Source organism: Acomys minous, assembly GCF_964271855.1.
Source record: "Acomys minous genome assembly, chromosome: 4".
NCBI lineage: Eukaryota > Metazoa > Chordata > Mammalia > Rodentia > Muridae > Acomys > Acomys minous.
The window spans coordinates 126,468,330-126,488,944 of record NC_140486.1 but is presented as its reverse complement, the minus strand read 5'-3'; the positions used below and the strand labels follow the sequence as shown (position 1 = coordinate 126,488,944).

At 42.2% G+C, this 20,615-nt stretch overlaps 1 long non-coding RNA gene and 1 pseudogene across 2 annotated transcripts in view; both read right to left on the bottom strand.

The window, feature by feature from the left end:
- Positions 1-3,220: 3,220 nt before the first annotated feature.
- Positions 3,221-20,615, bottom strand: part of LOC311595462 — a 30,785-nt gene continuing 13,390 nt past the window's right edge. The window contains exon 4 of the long non-coding RNA XR_014778453.1: positions 3,221-3,429. This is a non-coding gene — a long non-coding RNA (uncharacterized lncRNA). The remainder of the gene's footprint in view (positions 3,430-20,615) is intronic.
- Positions 14,780-15,775, bottom strand: LOC311595776 (cysteine protease ATG4A-like; annotated as a pseudogene). Its single transcript has one exon. The product of its transcript is annotated as a cysteine protease ATG4A-like (transcript).

The window sequence follows — 20,615 nt, the reverse complement described above, 5'->3', positions numbered from 1 at the left end:
CTAGGTCTGGTGAGGACCACGCCACAGTATGTACCTGTGACGATGAATCACTATTTCGTCATAGGAACCAATGGCTACTTACTTTGCTACCCATGTATTAGTGAATGCAAATGCCAAACTTTCTTAACAGAAACAAAATAAAATTAATATTTAGGGGTCCAAGTACCACCATAGCCATGTCTTAGTTGAGTTTTATGACACTGGGAAAGAAATAGAGATTGAGCTTGGCACAGCTCACGTTGGGTGCGCTGGACCCATGGACCCTCTTAGTGCCCATCTTCCAAGACGGTGAAGGGATGTTGACAGGTGATGGCTTTCCATTTCAATTCTCAGCCTGGATGGCAAGAGCCAGGACAAAGTAAAGCTGCCTGGCAGTTTCCACAGCCTTCTCTGTTTAACGTCAACACGAAGGAACTGAAGAATTTCCTAAGTAGTATTCCTCATCATATTATTATGCCAGGTTGGCATTTTTATGAAAGCTTGAAAATAACAGTGAGTCACCTCAAATTTGTTCTTTATATCCATTCTCAAACGCTACTGCTTCTATGAAGCCTTTGTATGTTTAGCAAAGCAGATTACAATGGTTTTAGGCTTATTACCTGGTAAGTGGCAAATGGCATAGTTTTCATCTCACTCATGAGGGAGAACCAAAAGCAATTTGCGTTCGTTTAAATTTACATGAGCTACCGACAGGCTCAGCTCTGTCCATGTTAACTCACGTTCTCTACATATATTATTGGTTCCAAGAGATCCAGTCTATTTGAACATTGCTTTAGTTCATTCTGTGCAAGGATAATGGGCTACCACAGTTTGAGCAATTCGTAAAGAACAGACATGCATTTCCTCACAATTCCAGTGGCTGCGAAGTCTGAGATCAAGGCACTGGTATATGATGATGCCTTTCTTGTGTGCCCAGGTAGAGAACAGAACAAAAGGTGGTGAACGCTCTGTCCCCAATCGTCAGAAGACTGTGAGAGGCAGGATCTACCCTTGCCAGTAGCCCTTTTCAGTGTCATTAATCCATCTCAAAGGCAAGGCACTCTTGACATGAAACCCACATCCAGCCCTATGTCTAACCATGATGCACTGGGATTAAGTTCCAATACATGAATTTCTGGTGACTCAGTTGGACTATAGAAGATATACAAGAGAAAATTACAATGATCCTTTCCTTATAATGTCATATTAATCAAACTGGATGAATATTGACAAAAAATGTTGGAGCCTTTGTGAGATGCATATGATCCAGGTGGTCAGAAATAAACCTGAGTTATTTCATATCACTGAACATTTTGAGGATTCAGTAATGGAGGTACATCGGGATATCACCACAGAAGGAAAAGAGAAATGATTGTGTTTCCAGTAATTAACAGTGAAGCACAATGCCTACTTAGCTTCTTTTGGTTCTGAAGAAACATATTTCACTCTTCGAAACATTCCTGTGGCCACTTATGAATGACACAAATGGCTTCCAGTTTGGGATCCAGGCTAAGAGGAACTACTGATGTGAAGCTGGCCCCACTGTTAGATTTACAGAAGCAGACAGACCGTGTGGTATTAGTATTAGAGATTCCTACAGTGGGAGAAGTGTGATGTCTGTGACAGGGGTGCCATATAGCATAATAACATTCTACGCTGGGGCAATTCATTATAACATTTTATCCTGGAGCTATGCTTATAACACTATACCCTAGGGCTGTGCATTATAACATTGTACCCTAGGGCTGTGCATTATAATATTGTACCATGGGGCTGTGCACTATAACATTGTACCTTGGGGCTGTGCATTATAACATTGTACTCTGGGGGCTGTGCATTATAACATTGTACTCTGGGGGCTGTGCATTATAACATTGTACTCTGGGGGCTGTGCATTATAACACTGAACTCTGGGGGCTGTGCATTGTAACACTGTACTCTGGGGGCTGTGCATTGTAACACTGTACTCTGGGGGCTGTGCATTATAACACTGTACTCTGGGGGATGTGCATTGTAACACTGTACTCTGGGGGCTGTGCATTATAACACTGTACTCTGGGGGATGTGCATTATAACACTGAACTCTGGGGGCTATGCATTATAACATTGTGCTCTGGGGGCTGTGCATTATAACATTGTACTCTGGGGGCTGTGCATTATAACATTGTACCCTCGGGGCTGTGCATTATAATATTGTACCCTGGGGGCTGTGCATTATAACATTGTACTCTGGGGGCTGTGCATTATAACATTTTACTCTGGGGGCTGTGCATTATAACATTGTACTCTCGGGGTTGTGCATTATAATATTTTACTCTGGGGGCTGTGCATTATAACATTGTACTCTGGGGCTGTGCATTATAACATTGTACTCTGGGGCTGTGCATTACAACATTGTACTCTGGGGGCTGGGCATTACAACATTGTACTCTGGGGGCTATGCATTATAACATTGTACCCTGGGGCTGTGCAGTATAACATTGTACTCTGGGGGCTGTGCATTATAACATTGTACTCTGGGGGCTGTGCATTATAACATTGTACCCTGGGGCTGTTCATTATAACATTGTACCCCGGGGCTGTGCATTATAACATTGTACTCTGGGGGCTGTGCAGGACAAAAGCTGTGTCCATTTAAAAATAGCTCCTTCCATACTACTAGTCTCCAAGAAGGTTAGGACAACTGATAATAGTGTAAAAGTGACCTTGATTCTAGAATAATCACATGAGCTGGTTTATCTTAAACCCACCAATGATGGTCCACAATGCCAGTTCAGCACAAGGTAGAAGAAGTACATTTGGAAGCTGAGACAGCCAGGGCCAAAAGGCAGTAGTATGCAGCTCAACGACAGATATATAGATGTACAGATATCCCTCACCTCACATCCATGGCAGCACAATTTATAAATAGTTTTCATAAGACTATGGAGAGTCTGGCTATGTATGGCAGCCCAGCCTAAAACTGAATAGTTCGAGTTACAGGGTGCCAAAACAGTTTATCCTGATGAGAATTTTAATAGTGAGTTTGACCATTCATGGTCTCCAAAAAGAGAAATTTATCCTAATTCCTTGACATTAATGAATGTTAACCCGAGAATTAGATCAAGATCGGAGCCTTGTAACAAGGTAGCAGGACTTGTAAATGTACCAACGAGACGGGCATAGAAGACAAACGTCTTCCCACCGTCTAATTAACACCCACCTGACTTTACTGTGGAAGACACTCAGCTCTGAGCGTGACATTGTGGCTTAATCTCCTCACTTGAGTCTCCTCCATCAGCAGCAACTCTCATGTCACTTTGGTGGTACAAGTGGAGGACACAGCACAGGATACAGTGACAATTCTCATTTCTCCCACTGCTAAACGTCCCACTTACCAGAAAGAAAATGAAAGCTTAAGTAGTCCCATGTTGTTCATCACACTGAAGTGCTCCCATTATAGTGGAGTCACTGGAGAGGGCAGGGAGGAGAGGACAGGGAAGAGAAGGCAGGGAGGAGAGGGCAGGGAGGAGAGGACAGGGAAGAGAAGGCAAGTAGGAGAGGTCACAGTGATTTGACTTGCGAATATACTCAAAGTACACTCTACTTATAAGAAAATGTCCGTATGATGAACATATGCTAATTAAAAGATTTTTAAAGAGAAGTGGCACTCTTACTTACCTTTATTCCCAGAAACTCACATAGAAAATTTTATTTTTCTTTCAAGTCAAAGTGTGTGCACAGAAGTCTGGGTTCATAAGAAGAAATACTCTTATCAGAGGACACTGAACCAGCCAGGCGTGGTGGCATACACCTTTAACCTCAGCACTCAGGAGGCAGAGGCAGGTTGATCTATGTGAGTTCAAAGCTAGCCTGGTCTACAGAGTGAGTCTAGGACAGGCAGGGGTACACAGAGAAACCCTGTCACAAAAAACAAACAAACAAACAACAACAACAACAAAACAACCAAAATAAAAAATAAAAGAAAAGAAATAAAGAAAAGAAAAAAATTAAGAAAGGAAAAGAAAAGAGTACACTGAATCACTCAAGTATCAAACTTCAAAGAATGTTTGATACAGCAGCAGCACTTGGTGCTTCTGGTGCTCCTTCCCCCCAAAAAAAGCCATGAATAACTAATGTCCTGTCAGGCCTAATCTGCCAAAATGTAAGTAGGAGTCAGGCAGGCCTGCTGTTTCACACATGGAGGTGGAGAATCCAGGTGGTCGCGTAAGGCAGCTCTGTCTACCATCCCAACCAAATCAAGCAGTGGCTAAGTGTGGTACACAGTGCCTGGAGAAGGCACGGAGGCTAAAGGCATCAACGTCACCTTATCAAAAACTCCAGACAGACAAATGGAGGTGCTGAGTGATGGCACGGACAATTTTAACTGAGTAATAGAGGGAGAGTTTGACCTGAAAGCGCGTCTCCAAGTTGCACATCCACAGCAGGGGGCTACTGTCTGTGCTACTGGCACCAGGTAAAAGGTAAAAGCAACCACAGCCTCCAGGAGCCCCTGGCCAGCAGCATGAGATAGAATTTTACATGAAGCTAGCGGATCTCAATAGACTCTAACGACAGCTGTTGGGCGCCACCCAGTTCCCCCTAGACAACTTCTCCAGCTGCCAGCGCGTTGTCAGCCAAGGGCTCACAGATTGCAAATCGACTTCAACTGACAGTTTTGGCAATCCCACTACCACATGCTTATCCACCCTTCCCAGGAGCAGGCTTCAATAACTACCGGTTAATATGAGAGTACAAAGGCCTAGGTTCCCTCTGCCAACTGGGTCATTTGGAGAGGACAGGCAAGCGCTACATCTCTCTTTGGAACAGGCTGAGGCCTTTGACACACACCACTGCACATTCTTTGCTTAACTCTACTTCCCTCTGTGTATCTTATTGGCAGCGCCCCGAGTACCACTGGTGGTCTATAAGATCCCAGTAAATATATGTTGGGGGGCAGTTTTCCAGTACAGAAAACCACAGATCAATCATATTGTTACTCGCTCAGAAAATCTAGGTGATGACAACACAGTACCTGTACTTATAAGATTATAACTTTGGTGGCAGCTTAGGTCCATTAAGAGTGTCTGGGGCCAAAGCGGTGGCTCTGAAGGAAAGGGCACTTGGTGTGAAATCCTGGCATCCTGAGATGAAACCCCAGAACCCACATGCAAGGGGAGAACTGAACTCCACAAAGATTGGCATAGATCACCATGAGATTAATGTATAAACAGTACATAGACAGTACAACTGAATTTTAAGGGAAACAATGTCTTACAATGGAAGAATGGGCATTTTTAACCCTGAAGATGTGTGCTGCTACGGGAATACCATAAGCTAGGTGGTTTATAAAGCGCGTAGATGCGTTTCTCACAGCTCTGGAGCCGGGAAATCCAACATCAGGGCACTGGCATCACAGTGTCGTGTGAGAGCAGCTCTCTGGCTTTGCAGTGCCACCTGGTAACTGTCCCTCACATGGCCAAGGGTAAGGTAGGTCTGAAAGGCACTGGTTTCACTCCAAAGAGCTATGCCCTCCTCACATCCTCCTCCGACAATCACCCTAACCTTCTAACACCCTAGTGGGTGGGTTAGAATGTTAATACCATGCATTTAGACAGAAGCTAAAAAAACACTCACGACTATGTATAAGGCGAAACCATATTTTTTGTAAACATTGTCAATATCATAAAATAAACTATGAAGTATGTGTTAATTCTCTATTATTTTATAAAAATTTAACACAAAAATTACTCGGTCACAACATAGAAACGTATTGTCTCCTGGTCTCTGTGGGTCAGAGCCTGCTGTGTTTTGGGTGAGTTTCATCAGGTAAGAACAGTGGAGCGTCTTGGTCTGTAGCATCACGCGGTGCCCGGATCCATCTCCTGCGTCCACATAAGGACAGGATACGTGCACATTTACTTGCAACTGCTCAACTGAGTCCCTGCTTCTTGTCATCTCAGTCCCCTCAAAGTACTACAGGACAGTGTAAGTCCCTTGCCACAAGGCCCTCCTCAGGCGTCATCACAGTCTTATGATCCTTCAAGAAGGGCCTGGATCTTTCCAAGGACACCTTGATCACACCATTCCCGCTAGGACGAGCCAGCTAGCTGTCTTGCAGCACCACCATTAGTGTGTCACCACGTTGTGCTCCGGCTCGGGTCCATCCTCAGTAGCAGAGGCACTGTGCCAAGGGACTAGGTATCCTGGAAGCCACCTCAGAATTCTGCCCAACGCAAAGTGTTTTCCTCTTGTGCATTCCCACCATACAAGCAGCAGTGCTCACTCGTGGGTGGTCACTAAGTTGAAAGTCTCTCGTGATAACAGATACGGCTCCTGGACTTTGACATTGCAACTGTCTTAAATGAAGCTGTTTCCAAGCCAGCGTGCTTTAGACGTTCCTCGGCATAGAGGTGTGGGATCTGAGTGTTTAAAGCAGTGTTTCTCAACCTGTAGGTCACAACCCCTTGGGGGTAGGGGGTACGTGTGTCAAAGGACCCTTCCACAGAGGTCAGCCAAGACCATCAGAAAACACAGATACTTACATTATTATTTACAACAGTAGCAAAATTACAGTTATGAAGTAGCAATGAAAGAAATTTTATGGTTGGGAGTCACCACTACATGAGGCTCTATATTAAAGGGTCACAGCATAAGGACGGTTGAGACTGGTTTAAAACAATGCCCATATTTCTCTCACCTTCCCTAGAGCCCTCTAAATCCTCACAGGTCTGGAGGTAAACTGGGGTATGGGAACTTTCTAGTGCCAGAAAGAACAGTTTCAAAGCCCCCAGGATGTTGTCTGGCACTGGGAGACATAATATTTCTGGGAACAAGCAAGAATCTTTTAGGGTTGAGATGTGAAGAGGTCCAGTTTTCTTCGTTCTATTCTTTCTCTCCATTTTCAACTTTTCATTTGGAGACTAGCGTGCTAGAATATTCTGTGCAGAATTACAATAGTCACTAAGCTGAGGCCTCTTTCTGAAGAGAAGGAGGGGACTGCCGGGCTGGAGTTCAGAGATGGAAAGCCGTGCACTCCAAGGACCTGGCTACAGATGCTTCCAGGCCCTCAGGGAGGTGAGGCAGGCACAGTTATCCCTCACCCTGATGGGGCCAGCATAACATGCTCTCATTGTCTGCAGCTTCTGCCTCCTGCAGCCATGGATGCGGCTGCTGCCTCCTGCAGCCAAGGCCTCCAAATCAGCCTGAAAAGGATTAATTTGGCTTCATCACAATGGGAAACTGGGAGAAGTGTGGATTCTCCTGACATCTTGGCTTGCAGTTGCTGTGCCACTGATACCAAGAGCTGAGGAAAGCAAATAGATCCTTATCTTTGCCCAGTGAGCAGTTCATGTCGTCCTTGTGTGGGAACCAAGCAACCTCTGTAAACAAGCGTTCACTGTTGGGCAGCTGCTAAACAAGGGGACGCACGTGGGACAGCATTTCTGATGAGATAGCTCTTCTGTTAAAATCATGGCCAGATGACTGTTAGTCCAAACAAGTAATCAAACAGAAAACCAAAGCATATTATTTCCACAGACAATAAGCACCCAATGTATCTGAGCTAAGCATTTGAATTTTACCTATATAGAATTTGAAATATGTTTCATGAGGTATATAACTGTTTTAACAACAACAACAACAACAAAAGATTAAGGAGGATTAAAAAAACTTCAAGGAAAAAGATACAAAAGCTATTTATTTTATTTATTCAGATGTGACCAGCACTAGTGTTTCGAATTATACCCATCACAGCTCTGATATATTTCATATGTTTCATGCGTGCCATTTCGTAGATTGAACATTTTAAATAAAAATATATCATGCATGAGATTGAGAGGTGGCAAGGATCATAAATTTCTCCAGAGCTCAGCATCTACTCTTGCTATTACTCTGGGACTTCATCATGAAGCCCCTTAGCAGACTTTCCTCTCTGGTGAGTTGGGCCGTATCTGTTAGGCAGTAAGAGCTGTATTCGTCCTTCTTATTGACGGCTTCCTGTGAGTACTCGTTGCTCCCTTTCCTCTAAGTCCAGAGACTCATCGTATACATAAGGGACTCTAAAGGTCTTCCACATAAATATTATAACTATTCTGTTTATCTTTGGTCATAGTAAGTTATCAACCATCTAGCCATGGTCTAGCTCTGTTCTCCCATCTGCAGAGTCCTTCTGAAAAGGAAAGAGACAATCTTTTCAATGCCTTCCTCACTCCTAAGGATCATTAATACTTGAAATTTTAATAAAATTTTTCTTAATTAATTAAATACTTGAATACTTACTTTTCATAAATCAGAGCATCTCATATTTTTCACAGACTGTGCTCCTACTCTGTTGAAATATTCATTCTTCTCAATGTCTTACTTTAGATGAGATTACGTTAAATGTTCATACATATTACTCTTTCAAAATTATTTACTTTTTATTTAATAATACTTACAATATTTACTAATACTTACAAATATTATTTAACAAAAACAGATAGGAATCAAGGCATAGCATTGCAAAAAGAAAATTTCAAATCAGAAAGAAATGCCACAAAAGGAAAAAAAAACAAGCAAAAAAAAATTAAATGAAGTAAGTAAGTCCCAGCTTATAGATAAGGACTGTTACTATTGTCATTGGTGCAATAGTGGTACAAATATTATAGGAGCAACCAACAACTTTCTCATTGAATTCAAAGCCTACTCCATAAAACAGAGCTCATGCTTGGTACCACTGATGGAGACAAGGTTGGCACATCTCTTGGCTCTCATCGGAGAAGCTTCTTTTTTCAGTAGATGATGGTCAATACAGAAATCCACAGTTGAGCAATGTGCAAAGATTAAGGGACTGTGGAGTGCTAAGATTTAAAAGAGTCATCTATATCGTACATATCCTCCAAGGCTGCAGAGGTCACTGCAGAAGAAGGAGGGGATGGTTCTAAAAGCCAAAGGTAGTAAACATCTTGAGTAAAGCAGCATTTGACAGACATGACGGTGCCTTGTGCACAGGAATCATAGTGGCTTACTGTGTGCACAAGGCCCACACAAGATCAAACCAGACAAATTCCAGCAGGAAAGGGTGGGGCTCGTGAGATTCTATCCCTGTCTGAGGATCTATTAGCAATTTATGACTGAGGTGGGAGGGAGGGTTTTCTTTAAAGCAGCCTTTAGGAAGCCACCTGTACCCCACCCTGTGTCATGTGCACCAGGCACTAAATTAATTCAGTAGGTTAGAAAAAGAGAATACGAGTTTGGGAGGGGAAAGTGGTAAGTCGAGGATGAGGGAGAAACCAGGGGGGAGGTTGAAAATCTTTTTTGTATGTATAAAACAAACAATAAAAAATTAAAAATTAAGTTACTAATGTATGAAACCAGACATGAATTATTTAGTTTTTGCATGGGGGCAAATAGAACTAATTGATATGAATCAAAACTCTGGATGTCATTTTAGAATAATTTTTGGTAGAGTGTATCTCCAATAAATAAATTTGATTTTCTAAAGAAAAAAAGGGCAAATAGTATTGGTAAAAATCTAGAAACATTTTTATATAAGTTGTGAAATTCTAAGTTATTTACAGTCATTATGGAAATAGAAGTTCTTTGATATGCACTCAAAGCTTAGGCTGCATTATTATCTAATACTGCACCTAGATTTATATCCAAAGGAAATGATGTCAATACCTCAAAAAAGATCTACCCTCATATGCCTATTGTAACATGATTCACAGTAGCCAATCAGAAGCATGTGCACACATACATACTTACACACAAAGCATATTATTTCATTTAGCCAAAGACAATAAAGAAAATCTTTATTTATAAAGCCATAGGTAAACATGGAAGACAGTCTGCTAAAGTGGAATAACTCAGACACAGACAGACATACTGCCAAGTCTTTGTTAATACGTGGGGTATAAAGAACTCAACCTAAGCAGGCAGTTTGGTAACTAGCATGCACTATTATGCAGGACAAACACGGAAATATTGGTTAAAATACTAACACTTTCAGTTACACCTTGGGTGGGTTGTAGGATCTAATAATGCAGAGCGTGGTTGCTACAGTTGATGGAACAGTGTGAGGAGAAGGCAGACGGTTAGGGTCAGGAGAGCCTGCGGAAGAAAGCGCTTGTCTGACATTTCTTCTAGGGATCCTTTTCCCCCACTACTGAAATGGGGGCTCCTCCTACACCTCCTTTTGTCTCCCTCCCCGGGCTTAGCTTCTCTGGGGACACAGTAAAAATATAGTCAAACTATGAGCTGAATATCTCCCAAAGGACTAGCTCTGCAGCCAAATTTGCCTGCTCCTTAAATAGTTGGTAAGCCACGTTCCCAAGAGTGTGGTCTCAACAGCAAGTTATCTGCCAGGGATGCTGGGAGTGGGACATCAGGGGCCAGAGATAGTTCTTCACACATAGACATAGCCAAGCAGTGGAAATAAGGTTTATATAATCCCTTCTAGATCCCACAGACGTGAAATTTCCTTGAAATAATCATTCCTTCTTCTTCTTCCCTTCCTCTAGCTTTGCAATCTGTTACACCCACATGCTATAGGGTCCTGTCTAAAAATACTGCTGCGCATGTTTATGTGAAAATACTATACCACGAAGATAATAAGAGACGGTACGCTCAGAAAGTCGCATGAAACTGTAAGAAGAGAGCTGAGCTGAGCCTGGGGGTGGAGGGGGGGGTACTTTAGGTTCTATCCTTCACTCTGTCTAATGACGCAACCATGTCAAATAATCTCCCAGCTTTGGTTCTCTGTAAGTAATCAGTGTGGTTGCCATGCTACCTGAATCTACTCTGGATCCCGATGTCTAATAGACAATAGCAAGGGCTTTGTTGTTTTGTTTTGAATACTTCTATCCATCTAGGCTTGATTTAGATTTTCTACTTTATGAAGATTTTTACTTTAAGTTCTCCGATTAAAAGCCATTTATTTGGCATATGTACAAATAAAACAGAAACTCCTGCATTAAAAATTGGTTATACATAGGGCCTGGGACAGAAACAAGATCAGGCCTTCAAAACCCAAGGAACTAGAGAGATGGCTCGGTGGTTAAGGGCACGCACTGCTGTTGCAGGGTTGTTTCCCGGCACACTTATCGGCAGCTCACATCCATCTTCACTTTTTGCTCCGGGGGATTTGGTATCTTCTTCTGACCTGATACCCTCATGGCATACACTCCAACACACACACACACACACACACACACACACACACACACACACACAAACACACATAATTAAAAATGAAAATAGATCTTTAAAATTTCAGTTGAGCTTTTAGATTTTTAAAATTACAACATGGTTTCATTGTATTCACCTTCTTCCTCCAACTTTAAAAATAGTTCAAAGCCACCCTGGAACACACAGTGAGATCTTTTATTAAAAATAATAAACACAAATACATTCATTTTAATTGTGTTTTCTTTCTTTCTTTCTTTCCTTCCTTCCTTAAATAGAAGGCAAATCCTCAGAACCACATTGGAAGGGAAGACAGGGATAAACTTCTGATATAGAGAAATTTTTCCCATGAAAAATTATTTTCCTAAGAGTAGATGTCTTAAATGCCAGTAGCTCTCAGTCAGGATTAATCTACTTTCAGACTATATCAAGTGTCTGGAGACACTATGGGTTCTCACAACTGGTGGGAGCTTTGTGCTGGCTAGTTTCTATGTCAACTTGACACAGGCTAGGGTAATTTGACAGATGAGAATCTCAATTGAGAAATTGTTTCCATAAAGTCTAGCTGTAATGTGCTATCCTAATTAGTGATTGTTGAGGGAGGGCCCAGCCATTTTAGGTGGGCCCATCCCTGGGCTAGTGGCCCTGGGTCCTATAAGAGAGCAGGCTGAGCAAGCCATGAGGAACAAGCCAGTAAGCAGCACCCGTTCATGGCCTCTGCATCAGCTCCTGCCTCCAGCTTCCTGCCATGCATAAATTCCTGTCTTGGCTTCCCCTCTTGGATTGTGACTTTAGATATATAAGGCAAGTAAACCCCTTTCTCCCCTCCTTTCCCCCTTTCTTCCCTTCTCTGCACACCAGGATCCTCCGTTACTGACTCTAATTAATTTTGTAGTCTACCTGCTGGTCTGGTTCTCACAATTGCTTGAAGCCACTGAACTAGTAAAAGAGAGCAAGCCATGAGAGCAAGCCAGTAAGCAGCACCCCTCTATGGCCTCTGCATCAACTTCTGCCTCTAGGTTCCTGCCTTGTTTGAGTTCCTGCCCTGACTTTCTTTAATGATGGACTACAAAGTGGAATGTAAACGAAATAGCTTTCCTCCCCCGACATGCTTTTGTTCATGGTTTTTCATCATGGCAATAGTGTCCCTAATACAAGCTGTTAGCATATAGCTACTGGATAAAACCATGGATGCTGTTAAGCATACTATGGTGTGCAGGCAGCCCAGAAAAACAAAAGGATGATCCTGCCCAAAGTGTTAGTAGCACAGAGGCTGAAAATCCCAGATAGAATCCTTCCAATGCCATTAATCATAGTGTACCAAAAGCTCAGAATGCCCACTTTGACATTGAGACCAGTAGCCTCACCACAAAAGGTCTCTAACAGAGTTAGACTTTGAGCAAGTAAATATTTTTATAGTCTGAGTTAAAGATTCATCAAACTCAGTTACTTTGTGTTTCATTTTATAATATTTCACACATTTATTTCTAAATGCTTTCCAAATCAGTAGCAAGAACAAAGCATCTACTATGAATTCTGGTCATATCGATAAATGTGAAAACCCAGAAAGTGCATCAGATCTGGGGGCACTGTTGGCCACCATCAAATCAAAAAGATGTCAGCAGGGAGCCACGTGATCATTTGGGTATCCCATTTCAAGGTAGCTGTTTCTCTCTGTTCTCAGACTTCTGAAATGGAAATCAATTGTCCCTGTAGTTCAGATAATCACATGATGGGAGAAAAGGGAGAAGAGGAAAAATAAAAGAGCGATGGAGCTATTGGATATGGAAATATCAACGTGACACAAGCCAGAGTTATTTGGGAAGAGGGAACTTCAGGTGGGAAAACGTCACTCTCTGACTGCCTGTAGGCCAGTCTGTTGGGCATTTTCTTGGTCAATGATTGATGTGGGATGGCCAACACACTGCAGAGGGGCATGCCGGGGGTTTGGCGGTCCTGCATTGTATAAGAAAGTAGGATGAGCAAGCCATGGGAAGCAAGCCATTGAGCAGCGCCCCTCCATGATCTGTGCTTCGGTTAGTGTCTACAAGTTTCTGCCATAGTTCTGGATCTGCCTGGCCCTCCTGATGGATTAAAACTGTAAGCTAAATTAAACCTTTCCTTTGCCAAGTTGGCTTTGGTCATGGTGTTTTATTCAGCCATAGGAGGCCAACTCAGATACAGGGCTGAAGTTTTTACTTTTTGTAAACTAAGTTCTTTGGCAAGTTTCATTGGCCAATAAACTACTAACATATATGTCAAAGTCAGAATTACACAGTGATTACTTGTGACAGTTACTAACACAATTAAAATGAACAAATTTTAGGTAAGGATGTTGTTCAGTCGTAAAGCAACTCTCCCAACATATGCAAGGCCCTGGGTTAGATCTGCAACACAACAAGAAGAAAGAAAGAAAGAAAGAAAGAAAGAAAGAAAGAAAGAAACCTACTTCGGTTAACACAATTAATTTGGGTAGAGTTTTGAGATTGAAATATATAAGTGATACAAACCACACTAATTGTAAAGTGGGTAGTTAAAAGACTTGTATTGAAAAACTGCATGTAGTTTTCATAGTGAGTGCAGCTTTTGGTCCTTTCTGTATGGAACATGCAAACAAGGAAATGGCAGTAGGTGAATTTAGAAATCACCCCCTAACACACACACACACACACACACACACACACACACACACACACACACACACACACACAGAAAGTCAGCATGGTGGCATAAAGCAAACCATGTGGCTTTGGCTTTGTAGTGCTAGTAACACCACTTTTCTTTCATAATGCCTACCTCAGAGCAAGATAGCATCTAATTAGAGGGTTTTAAATATTGGTCAATATTTACAATTCATGTACAGCTGATGGAACCTCTTTGGAGAGGAAGTAACAAGATATTGTGAGCGCATCTGTATAAGAACATCTGGCACATTAGTAATTTTTGTAAGTTTTAGATGGTTTTTCTGATGTCTCTTAAAGAATGATTCAAACTGATAATGACTTAGACTTTATCAGGAACTTCAATCATATCCAACAGTTACACTATTTTCTCCATTTTTTTAACCAAATGGATATGAATAGACCAGAGGTCATAGACTATAATCCAACATCTCCTCTCTCTCTGAATTTCATACTCTTTAAAAAAGATAAACTGTTTAGTGAGAATATTTGGAGTCAACATTTAATATAAGCATATGTGCTACATTAACCCCTTGATTCATTTATTTTATAATTCGAGCAAGAAAACAGATTTGTTCTTAGTATTTAGCCCCAAAGAGGTCACACCTGAAAAGGTGAAGAACAGTGTAGCCATTTCTCAAACGCTGGTACTTTCAGAAAGATGAGAGTCGCTGTCTGTCTTCCAAATGCCCTCATCCCGGATGCTGAAGACTTGTCTGGGAAGCAATAGCTTCCGAATCTTTCTTCTCCCAGATTCCATGATTTTTTTCCTTTTCTTTTCAGGCATGGGTTGGTGTCATTGATTTGCTGTTTTCTTTATTTCTGAAAAACCATACTTGGCTCAGTCATAATTGCTTTTGAGTTTGTATTCTGTTGGCATATCAGGCACTTGCTGACCAGAGAAGTTTTATGTAATGACCTCATGTTCTTGTGGTGCCAGGTAGAAGGCAGAAGCCCTCCTCACTGAGTTCTCACTATCCAACGAACGTACTCAGAATCTCAAAATCTTCCTCCAGGTCAAAGTCCCCCAGCTGTTCAGTAGAGTCTATGACTTCTGCCTCGGTGATTGTCACTTCAGTCTTGGCTGGTGGTGCAAAGGGCGGCCAGTATGATGGGTCTTTCTGAGCTAATTCAAATATCCTCAAATTCTCCTTTAAAATTTCCTTCTGAACAAGGCTTCACCAATTATCAAAGTCTTCCTCCTCTTTGCAGAAAGCTCCCAAGGCCACAGGAGGATCCAAGTTCAGGATGCTGTTCCGCAGTGGAGACTGCAGGCAATGGGAGGTGTGGCTGTCTACTCATTTACTCTACAGTGTCTACAAAGGTCTGGGTTGTGTGAGGGTCCAAGAAAATCAACTCACCACCTAAGAGTCCTCTGAAGTAATAAGTATTATTTGGCTTTTCCTCCTAAAGACCCTAATGACTGTGGCATTTTAAAACACTCTTTGAATGCTTCAGTGTGCACAGGGTTGATTTGGTTTATGCCCAGGTGACAGGGCACAGTGAGCAGCAGGGGTTCCCAGGCTGGACACGTGGCAGAGGTGCCTTTACTCTGACTGGAAGCAGTAGAGAATTGGAAAGGCTCCCCGCAGCTGTGTCAGCACCCACAGGAAGAACACAGCACATTTTCTTGATATCTTCAACGATCACTGTGTTATCCATTGAAATATAAACAGCGAAGGAATTCCATTTGTCAAATAAAGAGAGGTTTTGTTGTTGTTGTTGTTGTTGTGTGTGTTTGTTTGTTTGTTTTTATCACCTGTGCAACTGTATTTGGTCCACACCATTGCCAATTGATTTCCCTTCTCCTACATCCATTTGTGCCAGCTGATGGACTGAATAGTAACGGTCTTTTCTATCTAGGAAACACTGCAGAATCCTTTGGTATTCTTTGGGTTGTTCTTTTTGTTTCTCCCAGTTCCAATCTCTTCTCAAGTGTCTGCAGATGAGGGCTTGAGCCAGCATCATCCTCCCACAGCGAGCGTACATCCCCTGCCAGCATCAGATGACGGGCCCGCTCCCCCAATCGGTGAAAAATTCCTTCTGTATGTAAACCATAGACGAGCGCTTCTATCAGACAACGGCTTAGATTTTTCTGTCTTAAGAAGATGTTGTTTCCCCCAGGACCCATACTAGCTCATCTGTATACGGGAATTCTTCAAGGCAGTCAGTGAAAACAGTAATCTGGTTTTCATACCTGGACATACCTGACTCCATCCTCCAGCCATCATCCTGGGCATGCATTCATTTTTTTGATCACCACATCGTGAGCACGGCAGGCAGAGGCGAACGTGAACATTATACACACCTGGGAGCAGGGACGCGCCTTCTTCTTACTTGCTAAATTTAGCAGCTGGAGCCACAGAAGTGTTGAGCAGCGGCTATGTCCGCTGACTTCTCTCTGGCCTCTGTGCGAGCTGATAGTTGTTGGAGTGGATGAAAATGGAAGTTTCAATTCCACAGAACAGACGGAGGGCGCACACGATGGATGGGGCGCGACTTCCATTTCGGGAATGAGAACTTGGCGCTCCATAAAGCTTTGTAAAGTGCGACTGCTACAAAGCACAGTGGTTTGGAGGGGAGCTCATCACCCCTAAACACAGGCAAGAAGGGAGCAGAGTGAATCATTGCAGTGACTTGGCTGGGAAACCTGAAAATGTCCCTCGTATCAGTCAGAGGTAGGGGCTGAAGCAAACCAGTTAGCTCCAAGATAGCTTTTCCCAGAAGAGACAACCCCAGGTCACCATCAGTATCCGTTTTATGTGTCCACTAGGATGTATTTAAAATTTAAGTTCTGTGGCTCTTCCAAATCCATTCCAAATAATCATAATGTATACAAGTGACAGGCTTAGTGAACATCGTCAGCACTTGGCAGAGCAGCCCCACTGTAGAGGTAAGGACGTGTATTTGTGTGTCTGTGTGTTTTCTCAATAGGCCGATTGCTTTCATTTTAACTTTGCTTTGTTTTATTGAAGTAAAAACATTTATTTATAACACAAGACTTATATATTTAGCACTAGTCTCCTTTTTGAGTTTGGTAATTTTTCAGGTCTCAATTTCCTGTTATCATTCAATTCCAGTTCACTTATGATTTCCTTTAATTTCTCTCCTCGTTAAAGGTATTGAATAGTGTGTGCGTCTAGGGGGGATCTTCAGAATATATGGTAAAAGGTGTTTTAGGGAATGTATATGTTTTCAGTTTAATCAGGTTTTACTGTAATGTAGGTCAGATTCTTTGATTCTTTACTCTACTTAGATAGTATTATGCTTTAAAAGGAATCTACGCATGTGCTTTTAGCCTGGATTCTCCTGAGGGACTGAGATAAAGGCCTCTATATAGGTATTTGATTTGTGAATGATCCCAGAGTACAGGTGTAAGAGGCAAAACAATACATTTTTAAGAGCAGGATGCAGCATCCTTAACTATAGGCCAGTTGTTCGGCTTAGTGCTGTATTTCCCCACATTATAGCAATAGCAGAAAAAATTAAATTTCACAAAATCAGTGAAAAATCTTTTCTATGATTAAATTTATCTGTCAAGACAAAAAATGCTCTTGGCTTTCACTGAATATGGGAAACTGTGAGACAACTGTGCTGTCAATGAAAGTTTCCATCATCATCCGTCTTCCTGCCATTTTCCTGGTGACTATCTTGGGAAGTACAGAGTACAGAGATGAAGAGCATGAACTGTGAGCCCTGCCATTGCCTTGGTCAGCCATGTTAGGAACGGTGTGCCCGTGTGACGCTTCATTTCTCAGAGACATCAAATCTTTGTCTATAAAACACATGAAAGTAGTACCAACTTTAAGAGCTGTTTTAACAATTAATTAAGAAGATGGATATGGGAAAATTATGTGCATAATATGCCCTTCCTACCTTATCGAAGATATTGTACGGGTGACCAGGTTGGGCTTTCTAAGATAAGAGCCTCCAACTCACACACAACTTTCTCAGGCTGCGTTCTCTGCGGAGAACTCTAAAAGCTTGCACTGCAGACATGGATCAGCACTCCAGGCTGCTTTAATCTTTGGTACCTCAGTTGTAACACATTATTTTAGCCAACTGCCGCCTTCTCTGTCTTGTGCAGAAGAGCAGGGGCTAAGGAAGCAAGCTCAGAACTAATATATATCTCTTTTGTGGTCACAAACAAGCTCAAAGGGGCTGGAAAACTAATACTCCGTGTAGTAGGCAGGGAGGCAGAAAAGCGGTCCTGATGGACTTGTTTTCTCTACCAGTTAAAGAATTAAAAGGCAGGAAAAACCTTGAGTGCAACAGGTAGCAGCTGGGAAAATCTCTGCTGCAGCAGACAGCATCAGCCTGTGATGAAAGGGTCATTTTAAGATGAAGAAACACTCCCACAGCAAGGCAAGCAGGGCATCGTATGCAAAGCAGACAACAGATCTGGGAAGGTTTAAGGGTCTTTGGGGGCCCAGGGGCATCTTCTTCCTCTAATTTAGGATTAGACGGTTTGAACAAAGATAGGGCAGCTGGCAGGACAAACATGCCTTAGCCTGACCCTAACCTGCTCAGGTAGGTCTGAAAAGCCTGTTAGGCCCTTGTCTCAAGCTTGGAGAGTGAGGAAGAAGTGGAAAGTTTGCTGCTTTCCTGTCTCTCTGTGCCTCTCCTGTCTGTCTACCTGGATGTACTGAGTCCCAGACCCTCAGTGTCAGTGAGCACCATGCCCGTGGGAACAGCAAGGTCAGAGCCCAGGGGGAAAACTATACACTAAGGTGAGAGAATTGTCTGTGAACAAGAGCACAGTAGTTTATCCATCCATGGAGAAGGCCAGAATCAGTCACACTAGCTTTCCTTTCCTTTCTGGTAGGGTACAGTCAGTCATATCAGTGAGAAGCATTTGATGGACATGTAAGAAAGAAGAAGATATGAATTTGTAACGCAAAACAAACAAACAAACAAACAAAAAATCTCAAAAACCAAAAAACCAAAAACACCCAACAACTAGTTCTCATGTTTGATATAAATAAACTTGTAAAAGCACATGTAGCATGCATGTATACACATGCACATCCATGAACACAAATAAAAATGAATTTGGGCTTATTTTGACAGAGGTAGAGGTGTGTGTGTGTGTGTGTGTGTGTGTGTGTGTGTGTGTGTGCGCGCGCGCTCTCCATTTGACCTCATCCTGAAGTTACATTCACGGAGCCCAAGAATAATGATATAAGTGTGTTTGCTATGGCAAACATATTGTAAAAATTTAAAAGCAGAATGGGCTGCTTCAGGTTAATGCTATCTTCCTCTCAGCTTATTTGTCAAAGAGAACATCTGGTGTCCGGTTTGGTCTGCATGAGGCCACACTTGACATCAGGAGGGACTGTGTTTCAGCTGTCTGGCATGTCTTATGAGTGCTGACAGATTTATAGCCAGCAATCTACATAACATAAAAACACTAGAAAATACACCTGGGCAGAGAGCAGATGACATAAACTCTGTCCAATTACTGGTTTGTAAGTCAACAGGCAAATTGCTGCCTGTCTTTTCCACACAGTTGCTATGTTACTTTCAGTTTGAACAAATGTGAGTTTTATGCTTTTACCATACAACTCAGGGATATAACAGAATTCTTACAAAAATTCATGTTTAAGGACACAGACTCTTTACACTGAAGAGAAATAGAGTTCCAGGAAGAAATTAAAAAAAAAACAAACCATCTGATATGTTCTTAAGGTATGAAGTTGTTTCTCTGCTAGAAAAAGCATGTGACAACAGAAAGGCTGAATGAAAGTTGCAACATATGTAATCTTCAGATTTTCTAGCAGAAGCAGTTGAACATGAAAAAATGTTTGCTGCCCAGAAACTCAGTTCTCACAAGCTGAATGGGTTAGACATACCATGATGACGTCATGATTTTGCTCCAATGGACAAAGGACAAAATGAAGCTCAGTATGTGCACTCAATTAGAAGATGATGTTATTTGCTGCAGAGCCCTGCCCTCCCTCCCTCCCTCCGTTCACAGCCCTCCCCATGCTGCCCTCTTCTCTTCTACATGTTCCCAAACATACTTAGCTTTCTCTTCTGAGCCTAACCGCTCCTCATTTCCTGTCTTCTTCTCTCTTCCTTCAATGCTATATGCTTTGCAAATGCATCCTTTTTCTGGATTTAATCCCCTTTACAGAGATGATGATGATGATGATGATGATGATGATGATGATGATGATGATGATGATGCCCACTGGCTGAACTTACCGGATGCCCAGAATTCTGCCCATTTAATAGTCACAACAAGATTACCACTTAAACACTTTACTATATCTGTCTTTCAGATCAGTAGATTAAAGTTTAGCAGGAATAAGCGTGCCTAAAATAGTGCTCCTAATAAGTTGCATAACTGAAATTTGAATCCTCATTTCTGTCATAGTCTAAATTCCCTGGCTTGTACCAACACACTTTAAAGGATGCTCCTTTTGAGGCAGTACCTTCCAGATACAACATGACCGATGCCCATACAAACTCACAGACTGTGGTAGCATGCACAAGAGCTGCATAGGTTCTAGCCAGATGCGATCCCAACACTTAGAAGGGGAAGTGTACACTGAGTCCCACCTCTACCCAAGGAGCTATTTGCAATTGATACCTGTGTCTAAAGGGAAAATCACCTTCCTCCAGTGGAGTCTCACTGGGTATATCAATCCACAATAAGCCAGGCTTCATACCAAATGGTTCTCCAACACAGCATAAACTCACTGGCATTTTATGAAATATTTTGCTTTTTTTTATTGTCTTATTGGTCATTTGATTGCCTGTTTTGATTTTTGGTTTTGTGGTTTTTCTTGTGTTCCTTGGTTTTGT